The following is a 13,785-nucleotide window of genomic DNA, read 5'->3' on the forward strand; positions in this document are numbered from 1 at the left end:
TTTCTTCCTCTATCTCTCTTTCTTTCTTCCTCTTTCTCTCTCTCTCTCTCTCTTTCTCTTTCATTTTGATTGCCAGAGGACATGTGCACTCAGCAGAGGGGGGGAGGGAGAGAAAAAGCACTTCCCAGTGGGGTGTGGTCACACCACAATCCCTTCTCCATTTCTCTATCCTGTTGGGCTTTTAGGCATGTACACAAATGTACCCAACATGTTTTTCAAGCTGCCGGGGCTGAGACTTGAACCATGACCAGCTATGTGAGATCTGCTCCCTTAACCACTAGGGTACCTCTTGCTAGATTTTCATCTTTTTCTTTTTTCCCTCTTTTCTTCTCTTTTCCTTTGCTTCTGACTTACTGTTTCTTCAGCTTCAAGTCATCTTCTTTTGCTCCTTGTATTGGGTGGTTGGAAAAGTCATGACGTATTTTTCTGTTTTTCTATGTAAAAATGTGTCATGACTTTTCCGATCACCCAATATATTTGCTACCTCATAGTATTCCAAAATAATTGAAAGCAGTTGTTCAAGACCCATAACCTTCTCAAACAACACATACATTCACATTCACAACAGAACCATTCACAGTAGCCTCAAAATGAAGAGAGTCCAAATGTTTATCCGCTGGTGAGTGGATAATATGATGTGATTTATCTGCTTCTGTCTCTTTCAATTATGGGGTCCCAGGCTAAGATTTTTGATGATGATGGTGGGAGGTGTGGAATAGAGGGGGTGCGAACACTGGGTTACTGGGGCCAGAAGACCTGCCGTTGGTGGCTGGCTCAGCCCCTCTTGGTCACCTGACCTGGGGTGATTCATCTCTCGTAGCCTCAGTTTCCTCACCCATAACACGGAGCATCTAAGAAGACCCTCCTCAAGAGAAGGAAATGATGTGGTTATATTAAGTAGCTGGTCTTAAGAGCTCATCCAATATTCATTTACTTGGGTAAAATATACACATCATAAAACACGCCATGATTTTTAAAGTGTAAAGCGAGCAAGTCAGTGACATTAAGTACTTTTTCAGAAGCCAGACACAAAGGCCACATGTAGATTTATTCCGTTTACATGAAATATTCAGAATTGGCAAGTTCATAGAGGCAGATGGCCTCGGGCTGGAGGGAATGGCTAAGTGGAGAAGGACTGTTTAAGGAGTCCAGGTTTCCTTCTAGGGTGATCAAATAAAGTTCTGGAGGGCCAGCAGGTGACAGAGTGGTTAAGGTTCTGGACTCCCACAAGGTTAACTGTGGTTCGAGTCCTAGACCTGGTGGCTTAGAACTTCTGTTGGGTGCATGTGCGTGCATGCCCAAAATCTTGAGAGGAGAATGGAGGAGAAGGGATTGTGGCATGGCCATCCCCCCCCAGGATTGATCACTTTCTGTTTCTCTCTGTCTCTCTAGCAAGTATATGCATTCTATAGCAAAAGTCTCTCAAAAAATAAAAAGTTCTGGAGTTAGAGAGTGATCTAACAACCCCCCCCAAGTATAGACTGAAAATAATTGAAAGCAGATGTTCAAAAACAAACACAACCCCAAACAACACATACGCTCATGTTCATGACAGAACTATTCACAATAACCCCCAAGTGGAAGCAGTCTAGGTGTCTACCAGCTGCTGAGTGGGTAACTGCGATTTATCTGCACAACGAAAAATGATTCAGTCATGCAAAGGGGTGTGGTCCTAGCACATGCTACACCGTGGGTGGACCTTGGAAACACTATACCTCACATTTCTCTTAACCTGATGTCTTTCTTACTGAGCTTGTACACGTGTCCTTACAGCAGTTTTATGCATAATAGCCCCAAACTGGAACCAGGTGAATGGATACATATGTTGTATGCTGCAGCCCTACAACAGAACAGTCCTTGGGGGCCAGCAAGTGTACGGTGACTAAGGTGCTGGACTTCCACATAGCCGACCATGGTTCGAGTCTCAGACCCAGAAGCATGAAAATCTCGCCACGTGTGTTTGTGAGTGTACAAAATCTCGAGGGGAGAATGGAGGGGAAGGGACCGCGGTGTGGCCATCCCCACCGGGGGCGGAGGGGGGGGTAATTTCTCACTTTCTGTCTCTCTCAAGTGTGTGCATGTGTTCTATAGCAAAACCCTCAAAAACAAACAGAATTTAAAAAAAATTTTTTTGGAGAGGATTATTTTTGCTATAGGGCACGTGCGCTCAACCAGACAGACAGAGAGAGACAGAGAGACAGAAAGTGAGAAATCACCCTCCAGGGGAGATGGCCACACTGCAATCCCTTCTCCTCCGTTCTCTTCTCGGGATCTTGGGCACGCACGCACATGTGCCCAACGTGAGTTTAAGCCACCGGGTCTGGGACTTGAACCGCAGTCAACTATGTGGGAGTCCAGCGACATAGCCATTACACTAACTGCTGGTCCCCAGAATATTTCTTAGCAATAAAATGGGACAAACTCCTGGTATATATGACAACATGGATGAATATCACAATGAGTGAAAGAAACTAAGTATGAAACAGCACATACATGTGATCCTATACATACACACACACACACACACATATATGAATATGAAATTCTAGAAAAGATAATACTGTAGGGGCAAAGAGCTGGTGGGTTTTTCTTTTTTTTTTTTTGAGAGATTTTTGCTGTAGGGCACATGTGCTCGCTAAAGAGACAGAAAGTGAGAAATCACTCCCGAGGGAAGATGGCCATCCTGCAATCTCTTCTCCTCCATCCTCCTGTTGGAATTTTGGGCATGCACTCATATGCCCCTGATGTGTTTTAAGCTGCTGGGTCTGGGACTTGAACAAGGTCAACTATGTGGGAGTCCAGTGACATAACCACTATGTCATCTGCTGGTCCCTATGAGGCAAAGAGGATTTTGAATGTCCCCAACACCAAGTCCTGATCAGTGATTGAATTAATGAGTATATAATCACCCTGATTTGATCATCGTGTTCATGCAATAAAACGCACATCTGTAAACAGGTGCCATTTTTAAGGGTTGATTAAACGCAATTAAAAGAAAACAATTACAGGGAGCAGAAAGAAGATAATGGTTTCCAGGAACTGGGGAGCACCCAGTGGGGTTTATTGCAAACGTTTTATCCGCAAGTCTTGATAATGAGTATATAATCACCCTGATTTGATCATCGTGTTCATGCAATAAAACGCACATCTGTAAACAGGTGCCATTTTTAAGGGTTGATTAAACGCAATTAAAAGAAAACAATTACAGGGAGCAGAAAGAAGATAATGGTTTCCAGGAACTGGGGAGCACCCAGTGGGGTTTATTGCAAACGTTTTATCCGCAAGTCTTGATGGGGGGTGTGGGGAGCACCCAGTGGGGTTTATTGCAAACGGATAAAAGCAAATCTTTTTGGGGGGTGCTAAAAAATGTTCTGTCTTGATTATGGTGATGGTTCCATAACTATTCATCCAAATTCATCACGCTGTACCTTTAAAAGGGGCAGATTTTATAGGATATACATGATTATATTTCGATAAAGGAGAAGGAAGAGAGGGAGCAGCAGTTGGCCTAAGGGCTATGTCACTGGACTCCCATGTAGTTGACCGTGGTTTGAGTCCCGGGCCTGGTGGCTTAAACTCACACCGGGTGCGTGTGTGTGCGTGCCCGAGAGGAGAATGGAGGAGAAGGGATTGTGGCGTGGCCATACCCCCTGGGAGGATATCCCGCTGTGTGTCTCTCTGTCTTTCTGGCGCGCGCACGTGCCCTATAGCAAAAGCCCCTGAAAAAAAAAAAAAAAGAAGGAAGAGAAAGGAAAATGTATGAATGTATCGAGCAGGTGCTATTTGCCGGACGAGCTGGTCCTAACGCTTAATCCTCACAACAACCCATTGCACAGCTGTTATCATCATCATCCTATTTCACATACGAGGAAACTGACAGGGAGGTTAGGTGACCTGCCCAAGGTCCACAGTCGGGAAGCGGTGGAGCTGGGCTTTCTATTCATCTTGTTTCTTTGCATTTCTTCCCTCCCCTGCATTTTTAATTCTGCCTTTTATTTATTTACTTTTTGGAGGAGAGATTTTTGCTATAGGGTGTGTGCTCTCACCAGAGAGACAGAGACAAAGTGAGAAATCCCCTCCAAGGGGATGGGCATGCCACCAACTCTTCATCTCTCTTCGTCTCCATTCTCCTTTCAGGATCTTGGGCAGGCAGGCATATGTGCCTAGCTTGAGTTTTAAACCTCCGGGTCTGGGACTTGAACTGTAGTTGACCATGTGGGAACACAGTGATGTAACCATTATACCATCTGCTGGTCCCTAATTTTTTTCAAAAAACATTTACTTGGGGCCAGCAGGTGGTGTAGTGGTTGAGATACTGAACTTCCACATGGCCAACTGCAGTTTGAGTCCTAGATCCAGTGGTTTTTAAGACTCATGCTGGGCACTTGTGTGTATGTGCCCAAGATTCCAGGAGGAGAGTGGAGGAGAATGGATTGTGGCATGGCCACCCACTCTGGAGGAGCGAGTTCTCATTTTCCCTGTCATAGTCTCTCTCTGTCTCTCTCCAGTAAGCACATGTGCCCTATGGCAAAAACCTTAAAAAAATACTTATTTTTTTCCTTGAGTAAAATAGACAGAGAGATAGTGACAAAGGGACAGCACCCCTCAACAGGGTCACCATATTGTAATCCACTCCAGCTTCAGCCAGGCCTAGATCATGGGCACACGTGTCCTGGGTACTCAGGGAGGTCTCTGGGTGCCAACATGGAACTTTCCCGTGCGGGTCAGTTTCACAGAGCCCTCGTTAACCACTGTGCCCCAAATTCTGCCTTTTTCTCCTATTCTGTTTCTTTCTTTCTGGGTCTCAGGTGCAAGCAATTCTCTCCTCTCTCCTCTCCCCTCCTTCCCATGTCTCTGTCCCTCCTGATGGTTGGGCCTCCCTCTGCTGCCCGCCCAGGCTTGTTTCCTCTGTCCCTACCAGGACTAATTTAGCAAATGCTCCAATCCTCTTAGGGCCGCAGTCCAGCCTCAGCAGAAAGGCAAGGGAATTAGGAGGGATTAAGTTCAGACCCACGGCTCCCTGGGAAATGGGCTGCATGGAGACAACCGAGTTTTAAATAAACGATGCTCCCCCCACTCCCCTCCCCTCCCTGTGAAGTCAGCTGTGCCTGGGACATGCAATAATCATCAAATCATGGCTAAACTCCTTATTGGGTGCGTCCTCTGTGCGAGGCGCTGTCAGGCACGTTCCCTGCATCACTGTGGCTCCCTGGGGGAGGCCTGCTGTCCTCCCTTGTTATTTTTTCCCTTTAGTTTCCCCCGCCCCCAATGGGCTTTAAAAATTTGACTATCACTTCTTCAATTTTTTTTTTTTGAGAGATTTTTGCCATAGGGTGCATGCGGTTGCTAGAGACAGAGAAACAGGGAGACAGAAAACAAGATATCACCCCTTCCAGGGGGGATGGCCACCCTGCAATCTCCACTCTTCCATTCTCCTCTTGGGATTTTGGGCACGTAGGCACTCTCACCTGCTGTGAGTTTTTAGTCTCTGGGTTCATTACTGAGCTGTGGTTGATCACGTGGGAGTCCAGTGCCTTAACTACTATGTCACCTGCTGGCCCCAGTTCTTTGAAAAAAAAAATATTTATTTATTTATTTTTAGCCCCTTATATATATTTTTTTTTTTTTGAGAGTTTTTTTTTGTTTTTTTTTTTTGCTATAGGGTGTGTGCGCTCGTGAGACAGAGAGCGACAGAAAGGCAGAAAGCAAGAAATCACCCCCCAGGGGGGATGGCCATGCCGCAATCCCTTCTCCTCCATTCTCCATTCAGGATCTTGGGCATGCACGCACATGCACCCGGGGTGAGTTTTAAGCCACCGGGTCTGGGATGCGAACCGCGGTCGACTACGTGAGAGTCCTGCGACATAGCCATTACGCTAACTGCTGGTCCCAGCCCCTTATATATTTTTTTAAGAATTATTTCATTTAACTTTATTTCATTTTGACCAGAGAAGGACAGAGTGAGAGAGAGAGGGAAAGTGAGAAAACAAGCCTCCAGGTCCGGGACTTGAACCCTAGTCCTCCATGTGGAAGTCCAGCACTCTTAACTACCACACCACCTGCCGGCCCCACTTCTTTGAATTTTAATACATTTATATGTTCATTGAAGGATACAGAATTGTTTTACTAGTCCTCCAAACTCTCCTGTACTACCAGCACTTCGGTCCCTGGAAACCACGGATCTGATCTCTGTCGCCATAGCTTGGCCTTTCCCCTAATGTTATATATTTATCTATCATATAAACAGTCATACTCTAATTTACATATGAGGGGTCTTCAATAAGTTAATAGAAAACACCTATTATTAAAAAACAGCATGAATTTCAAAACGTTTGCATTTAAATAAACTCATACTTTAAAACGAACAAAAAAATCTCCTCATACTTTCTTTTTTTTTTAAGTTAGATTTTTGCTATAGGGTATGTGTGCTCACTGGAGAGACAGAGAGAGAAAGAGACACAGAAAGTGAAAAATCACCCCCCGGGGGGATGGCCACACCACAATCCCTTCTCCTCCATTCTCTTCTCAGGATTTTGAATACACATGCACACATGTTTGGCATGAGTTTCTTTTTATTTAAAAAGAAAAGAATTATTGTATTTATTTTACTCACTATTATTATTTTAAAAATTTTATTTTTAAAATAATTTTTTATTAATTTGAATGATCATTCATACATTTAATTGTTATATATCTTTTAGATTTTAAAGAGACTTTACCCAGTGTGACACACACCTCAGTCCAGCCCAGTTGAGAACATACACACATCCTCATCAACAAATAATAAACCATATCTGCGTCCCACAAATGCCTTACCTCTCTGTTTTTTCCCCAAATTTCCTTTCCTATGCTCTTCCCCTCCCCCACTCTTTTTATTTTGACTCTGTGTCCATAACAATTTTTAATGCTTGTATGTCCTCCAGTCTTTCAGTCTCTACCATAGAGTGCGAACAGTCGGTGTATGTTAAGGGGAGACATACAATATCTCTCTTTCATAGCCTGACTTGCTTTACTCAGCAACAGATCTTCCATACTCATCCACTTTCTATCAAATTCCAGGGCCTTGTTGCTTTTAATGGTTGAATAGTATTCCATTGAGCACATGTGCCACTTTTTAAATCCATTCATCCATTTGTGGACATTTGGGATGGTTTCATCTGGCATGAGTTTTAAGCCTCCGGGTCCAGGACTTGAACCATGGTCAGTCATGTGGGAATCCAGCAACATAACCATTATGGCATCTGCTGGTCCTGCCCCTCATACTTTAATTGCATTTATTCTCAGACTTAAAAATAATTTTTTTCCCGAGACCAGCAGTTGGTGTAATGGCTATGTCACTGGACTCCCATGTAGTCGACTGAGGTTCGAGTCCCAGGCCCGGTGGCTTAAACTCACACTAGGTGCGTGTGCGTGTGTACCCAGGATCTCATGAGGAGACTGGAGGAAAAGGGATTGTGGCATGGCCATCCCCCCTGGGGGGTGATTTCTTGCTTTCTGTCTCTATGTCTCTCTCTGTCTTTCTGGGGAGCGCACGCCCCCAGTAGCAAAAATCTCTCAAAAAATCTTTTTCCCTGGGAACCAGCAGTTAGCGTAATGGCTATGTCGCTGGACTCCCACATAGTTGACTGCGGTTCGTGTCCCAGACCCGGTGGCTTAAAACTCACGCCGGGCGTGTGTGTGCGTGTGTGCCCAAGATCCCGAGAGGAGAATGGAGGAGAAAGGATTGCAGCGTGACCATCCCTCCTGGGGGGTGATTTCTTGCTTTCTGTCTCTATGTCTCTCTCTGTCTGTCTGGCGAGTGCATGCGCTCTATAGCGAAAACCTCTCAAAAAAATTTTTCCCCCTTTTATTATGCAAGAGGGCATGTGCATTTTTAATATAATGTGTGGGTATATATATATATATATAGATAGATAGCTATATATTGGGTTGTCAGGAAAGTTGTGATGCCTTTTTGCATAGAGAAACATAGAAAAATATGTTGTGACTTTCCTAATGACCTAATTTGTGCATATATACAGATAAACATACACATCTCTGTGTATGTATCTATTTTTCTTTCTTTATGACAGAGGGCATATGCATGATTTATATATGCATGTGTGTGTATATATATGTGTGTGTTTCTCCATCTTGTAAGGGTTTTGGACGCAGACACACACACACACACACACACACACACACTTGCATTTTTCAAGCTTCCGGGGCCAGCATTCTGACCTTGGTCAGCCATGTGGGATCTGGCTCCCAGTGCATGGCACTTAATCCCTGCACTGCAGGACTGGCACTAAACTTCAGTTCCAGTTTTCCACGAACCTTCAAGTCCCCTCATATAGTGTCTGTCTCCATTCCTCATACCTGACTTCCTGTTTCCGCATTGCTCTCTCTTTCCTCGGGATAACATCCGAGTGCCTCCGAGGCCCCACAGCATACGGTCCTGGCTCAAGTTTCTGTCTTCTCTGGTCTGCCTTGCCTTGCCTTGCCTTGCCTTCTTGCCTTTCCTCTTGCCTTTCCTTTCCTTGTCCCTAAACAAACTGAGCTCTGGGACTGAGGCCAGGGGTAAAGACTGACGTGGGTGAGGGAGGCTTGCCTTTTACATCAGCAGTTCTCAAAGTGGGGTCCCTGGTGCCCCCTAGCAGCATCACCCGGGACCTGCTGAAAAGTGCATGTTTCTGATCCCCACTCCCTGACCCACTGAATCAGAAACCATAGCGGTGAGGGCCAGCAAGTGGCAAGACAGTTAAGGTGCTGGATCCCACATGACCAACTGCACAGTTCAAATCCCAGACCCAGCAGCTTGAAAAACATGCCAGGTATTTCTATGTACATGCCCAAAATCCTGAGAGGAGAATGGAGGAAAAGGGATAGCAGTGTGGCCATCCCTCCTGGGGGGTGATTCTTTATTTGACCTCTCTCTTTTACTCTCTAGTGAGCGCATACATCCTGTGACAAAAATCTAAAACAAACAGAAAAAACAAACTATAGAGGTGAGACCCAGGAATCTGTATCTTCACAGGCCTTCCAGATGATTCTCTGGTGCACTTGACCTCGAAGCTCGCTAGCCTAGACGTGGGGCGTGGAAGGGAGGGTTTCTGGACAATTGTGGTAGATCCTATCTCCTGCAGGGTGGAGGCCACATGGCTGCCAGTGACTTTGCCCTGGGGATAAACTGTGGAATAGGAGCGGGTTCTCTCTGAGTTCCTGTGCCAGGCTCGGTACTGAGTGCAAGTCATGACTAGATACGCCTGAATGCTCCCAGGAGGGAGCAAGTCCTGGAGGGGCAGACGTTGAGATAATCCCGTTGCAGTAGGTAGGGAAAACCAAGCCCTGGGGAAGGACCTTGCCTGAGGTCAGGTGGCTGGTGACGGTGAGGACCTGCGGGGGTTCTCAGCTGCTGCACCTGGAACGAGGAGTTCTCTGGAGTTTGCTAAACAGCAGAGAGAGAAAGCAGAAAGCAGAGCCAACAACTAGGAGTGACCCTCTCATATATAAAAGATTCACAGACCCCAAGGACGAGATTAGCTTTGATCACGTTTAAGTGACCTCTCGGCACTCACGTCTGAACACAGAGAGAGAGAGACATGGAAACACTGTCCGAACACAAAAGAGACCAACGTATCCCCCTCCCGGCCATTGTGGGTGACCGTGTCCCTTCTCTCTTCTCTGATGAGGTAAGACAGCTGCAGAGCAATCCCATTTCTTGATAGCTTCCAACCCAGAGCAAAGCCACTTTTTGTTTTTAAAAATTTGAATTGTTTATTTAATTTTATTTATTCATTCATTTATTTTAATTTGACCAGAGAGAAAGAGAGAGAGAAAGTAAGAAAGCAAGCTACCAGGTGTGGGACTTGAACCATGGTTCTCCATGTAGGAGTGTCCAGCACCTTAACTGCCACGCCACCTGCTAGCCCAGCTAGTTTTCTTTTTAAATGTGATGCAGTAGATGTAAACATGAAGTTTACCATCTTTTTTTTTTTTTAATTGCCAGGGAGTGTGTGCATTGACCAGAGATAGGGAGAGAAAAGGAGAGGAAGGAGAAAGCACCCCTCGATGGGGCATGGTCATACCACAGCCCCGTCTCCAATTCTACATCCTGTTAAAAGGTGGGTACACATGCACCAGGAACTGTGCCTGGTGTGTTTTTGGAGATGTTGGGATTTGAACTGTAGCCAGGCACGTGGGATTTGGCTTCCCAACCACTGGGCCATGGAGCTAGCCCCATAAAATTTACCATTTTAACTACTAAATTAAATGAATTAGGGTTAGCAGGTGATGTGGTGGTTAAGGCACTGGACTCCCACGTGGCTGACTGAGTTCAAGTCCTGGACCTGGCAGCTTGCTTTCTCACCTTGTCTCTCTGTAGCAAAATTTTAAAACATTAAATAAATGTTTTAAATTAAGGTAATTAAACAATTTATTTTACTACAAGGATGAGTGTACTTGCCAGAGAGAAATGGAGAATGAGAGAGAAAGAGAGGCAAAGTGAGAAATCACCCCCTGGATAGCCAGGCTACAATCTATTCTCCATTCTCCTCTCGGGATTTTTGGGCACGCACATGTACCCAGTGTGATTCTCCACCTGTTAAATCTGAGACTGGAGCTGTACAGTTGGCTATTTGGGATCCAGCCACTTTCTGGCCCCATCTTAAGCATTTTAAAGTGTACCATTCGGTGGTATTAGGAATGAGGACACGTTGAACAATTCTTGAAAAAATGGAACTAAGAGCAAGTTTATTTTGATGTGAGAATTTGAAATTACATATCATACGTAGTGATTCCTTTTTTTTAAGTATACATAATGATTTCATAGTATATATTTCCATGAACTTTTCCTTTTTAAAAATAACGATTTATTTCATTTTATTTGTTCATTCAGTCATTTTCATTTGGCCAGAGAAAGACAAGCACACAAGGAGAAGGATAGTAAGAAAGCAAGCCACCAGGTCCAAGACTCGATCCATGGTTGGCCATGTGGGAGTGTCCAGCGCCTTAACGACCATGCCACCTGCTGACCCATTTCCACAAACTTTTCTAAGATCCTGTCACATATTCACATTGTTGTATGCCGCCATCTCCAGAATTTTCTCAGCATCCCAAATGGAAACCCTGTATCCATTACAAATTAATTTTCTCATTTTCCCATTTCCCAGGTATTTCGCATTCTACTTTCTGTCTCTATGAATTTTCCAATTGAAGATATTCCATGCAAGTGGAGTCGTGCAATATTTCTTCTATTTTGTCTACTTAGTCCATTTTTTTCTTTTTTGCTAGAGGCACGTACTTGCCTGAGAGAGACACAGAGAGAGAGAAAGAGTAAGAGAAAGCAGGGAAGTGAGACTGCACCTTCCATGGGGCATGGTCATGCCACAATCCCTTCTTTTCTATTTCTCCATCCCCTTGGGATTTGGGGCATGCACACGTATGTGCCCAGCATGTTTCTCAAGCTGCTGGGTGGGGGACTCATACCCCTCAGCAGGCCATGTAGGAGCTAGCTGCCTGAACCGCCATGTCACTAGCTGGCCCGGCACACTGCTTTCTAGGGTCATGGACTCATTACGTGTGTCAGCACTTCTTTCTGAAGCTGTAGAACATTCCATTGCATGGGTAGACAACCTTTTGCCTATCCATTCATTCATCAGTAGGCTTCGCCGTTTGGCTATGGTGAATCCTGCTGCCATGAACACTGGCACGCAACATCTGCAGCCCCTGACTCCAGCTCCTTGGGTATGCGAGTCAGTCGGAATCTTCTCAGAATCACAGATCCAAATCTTTATCACAGGCCCTTTCACACCTCCTCTCACCGAAATGTCCCTTGCGTGCATTGTCTAGCCTTGCAACAAGACAATAAACCATGAAAATACGCCTTACTGTGCTTGACTCCTGAGGTCCTCCTCATGGTTGAGGGGCAAGTCAGTCTCAAAAATTGATCTACAGGGACCAGCAGATGGTATAATGGTTACATCACTGGACTCCCATGGAGTCGACTGTAGTTCAAGTCCTGAAACTGGCGATTTAAAACTCGTGCAGGGGGGGGTGACCAACAGGTGGCATGGTGGTTAAGGCACTGGATGTTCCCACATGGCTGACCATGGTTCGAGTCTCGTACCTGGTGGCTTGCTTTTTCACTTTCTGCCTCTCTCTCTTTCGGTGTCTCCCTCTGGTCAAATTAAAATAAATGAATGAATAAAGAGAATTAAGTAATTCTTAAAAAAACAAATTACGCATGTCGGGTGGGTGTGCGTTCATGCCTGAGATCCTGAGAGGAGGATGAAGGAGAAGGGTCTCGGGGTAGCCATCCTCTCTGGTCAGTGATTTCTTGTTTTCTGTCTCTCTCTGTCAATCTGGCGAGTACACGTGTCCTATAGCAAAAATCTACAAAACTAATCTACATTCCCAAAACATTTGTGGGGAAAACCAGATTCTCCATCCCTTTACCTAGCCATCCTGGGCATGGTTCCTCCTCTTCCTCCTTGCCAATAAAGCAAAATGTTACATTTAATTTCTTTTAGAAATTATAGAGAAGGGGGCCAGCTTGTCACATCTTATAGACAAGGAAGTTCTCTTACCTCATGTTGCCAAAAGGGCACTCACTGTGGTTGGTGAACAATGTGTTCCTGGCCTACCTAGAAGCGGAATACAATATCGAACTAGAGTAGAATGTTTCCAGAAAAGAAGAGGAAAAAAGACCTAATCACGTAAATGTCACTATGGGATACCTACTAGCAGTTTAAGAGAGTGGGTAAGCTTGTATCACAAGATCTATTTGTTTTGCTTCATTTTGCATGTGATTCCTATTTTTTTAAAAAAAGAATTAACTTATTAATTATTATTGTTTTTAAATTTGCTATATGGTGTGTACTCACCAGAGAGAGAGACAGAGAGAGAGAGACAGAGAGGGAAAGTGAGAGAGCATGCCTTCAGGTCCAGGACTCAAACTGTGGTTGGTCATGCAGGAGTCCAGTACCTTAACCACCACACCACCTGCTGGTTCCCAATTTCCTATTGAGTGGACATATTCCACTGATATAGTAGAAGTTCCCTGGGACTGAGATCAGTCTTCTGACCAAGGGTTTGCCACAGGCTCAGGCTGCAATGAGTTCAATCTAACGTTCAGAGCAGGTCCCTGCGGCTCTGTGTTTCGCTCAGGCAAACTCAGCTCATGGGCCCCGTGTGAGACTTAGAGTCCTCGTTCACACATAGGGCAGGTCAGGAGACAGCCACCTGAACACCCGGCAGGCCTAACTCCTTGGGCAAACACAATACAAATACAAGATGGGAAACCAAACCATTCTCAGGCTAATGCCCTGAGGACTGAAATGGCCTTGGGGAGCAGGGAGGAGGTTGCTGGATCATTCAGGCAGGAGGGATGGTGGCCGGACACAGTGGCACCCGGGAGGTGAGAGGTGGGCAGACTCCCTGGTGTTGGAGACGTGGGACACACGAGGACTAGCTGAGGACTGGCTGGCAGGCTGGAGGTGCCGGTTGCTGAATGGGGACCCCCACATGAGGCATGAATGCCACCTCCCAGGGCCAGGATCCCCAGGGGCAAGACCAAGGCTGTCTTGGTCCCGGAGGTCTCCCGGCTCCCAGCGCAGAGCCTGGCATGCAGTAGCTGCTCAATAATGAAAGGATTAATCAATAGCGGCAACTCCTCAGGGGGTGGGGACTGCAGGGTGGGTGGGGAAGGGAGGGTCCCAACAGGGTGGGTCCAGCGTGGAGCTGGGATATAAGCTCTAGGCACTGTGGACGGACCCACACGCTGAGGAACAGAGCTGGAGTGAGGAT

The sequence above is a fragment of the Tupaia chinensis genome, unplaced genomic scaffold, assembly GCF_000334495.1.
Source record: "Tupaia chinensis unplaced genomic scaffold, TupChi_1.0 Scaffold000067_2, whole genome shotgun sequence".
Lineage (NCBI taxonomy): Eukaryota > Metazoa > Chordata > Mammalia > Scandentia > Tupaiidae > Tupaia > Tupaia belangeri.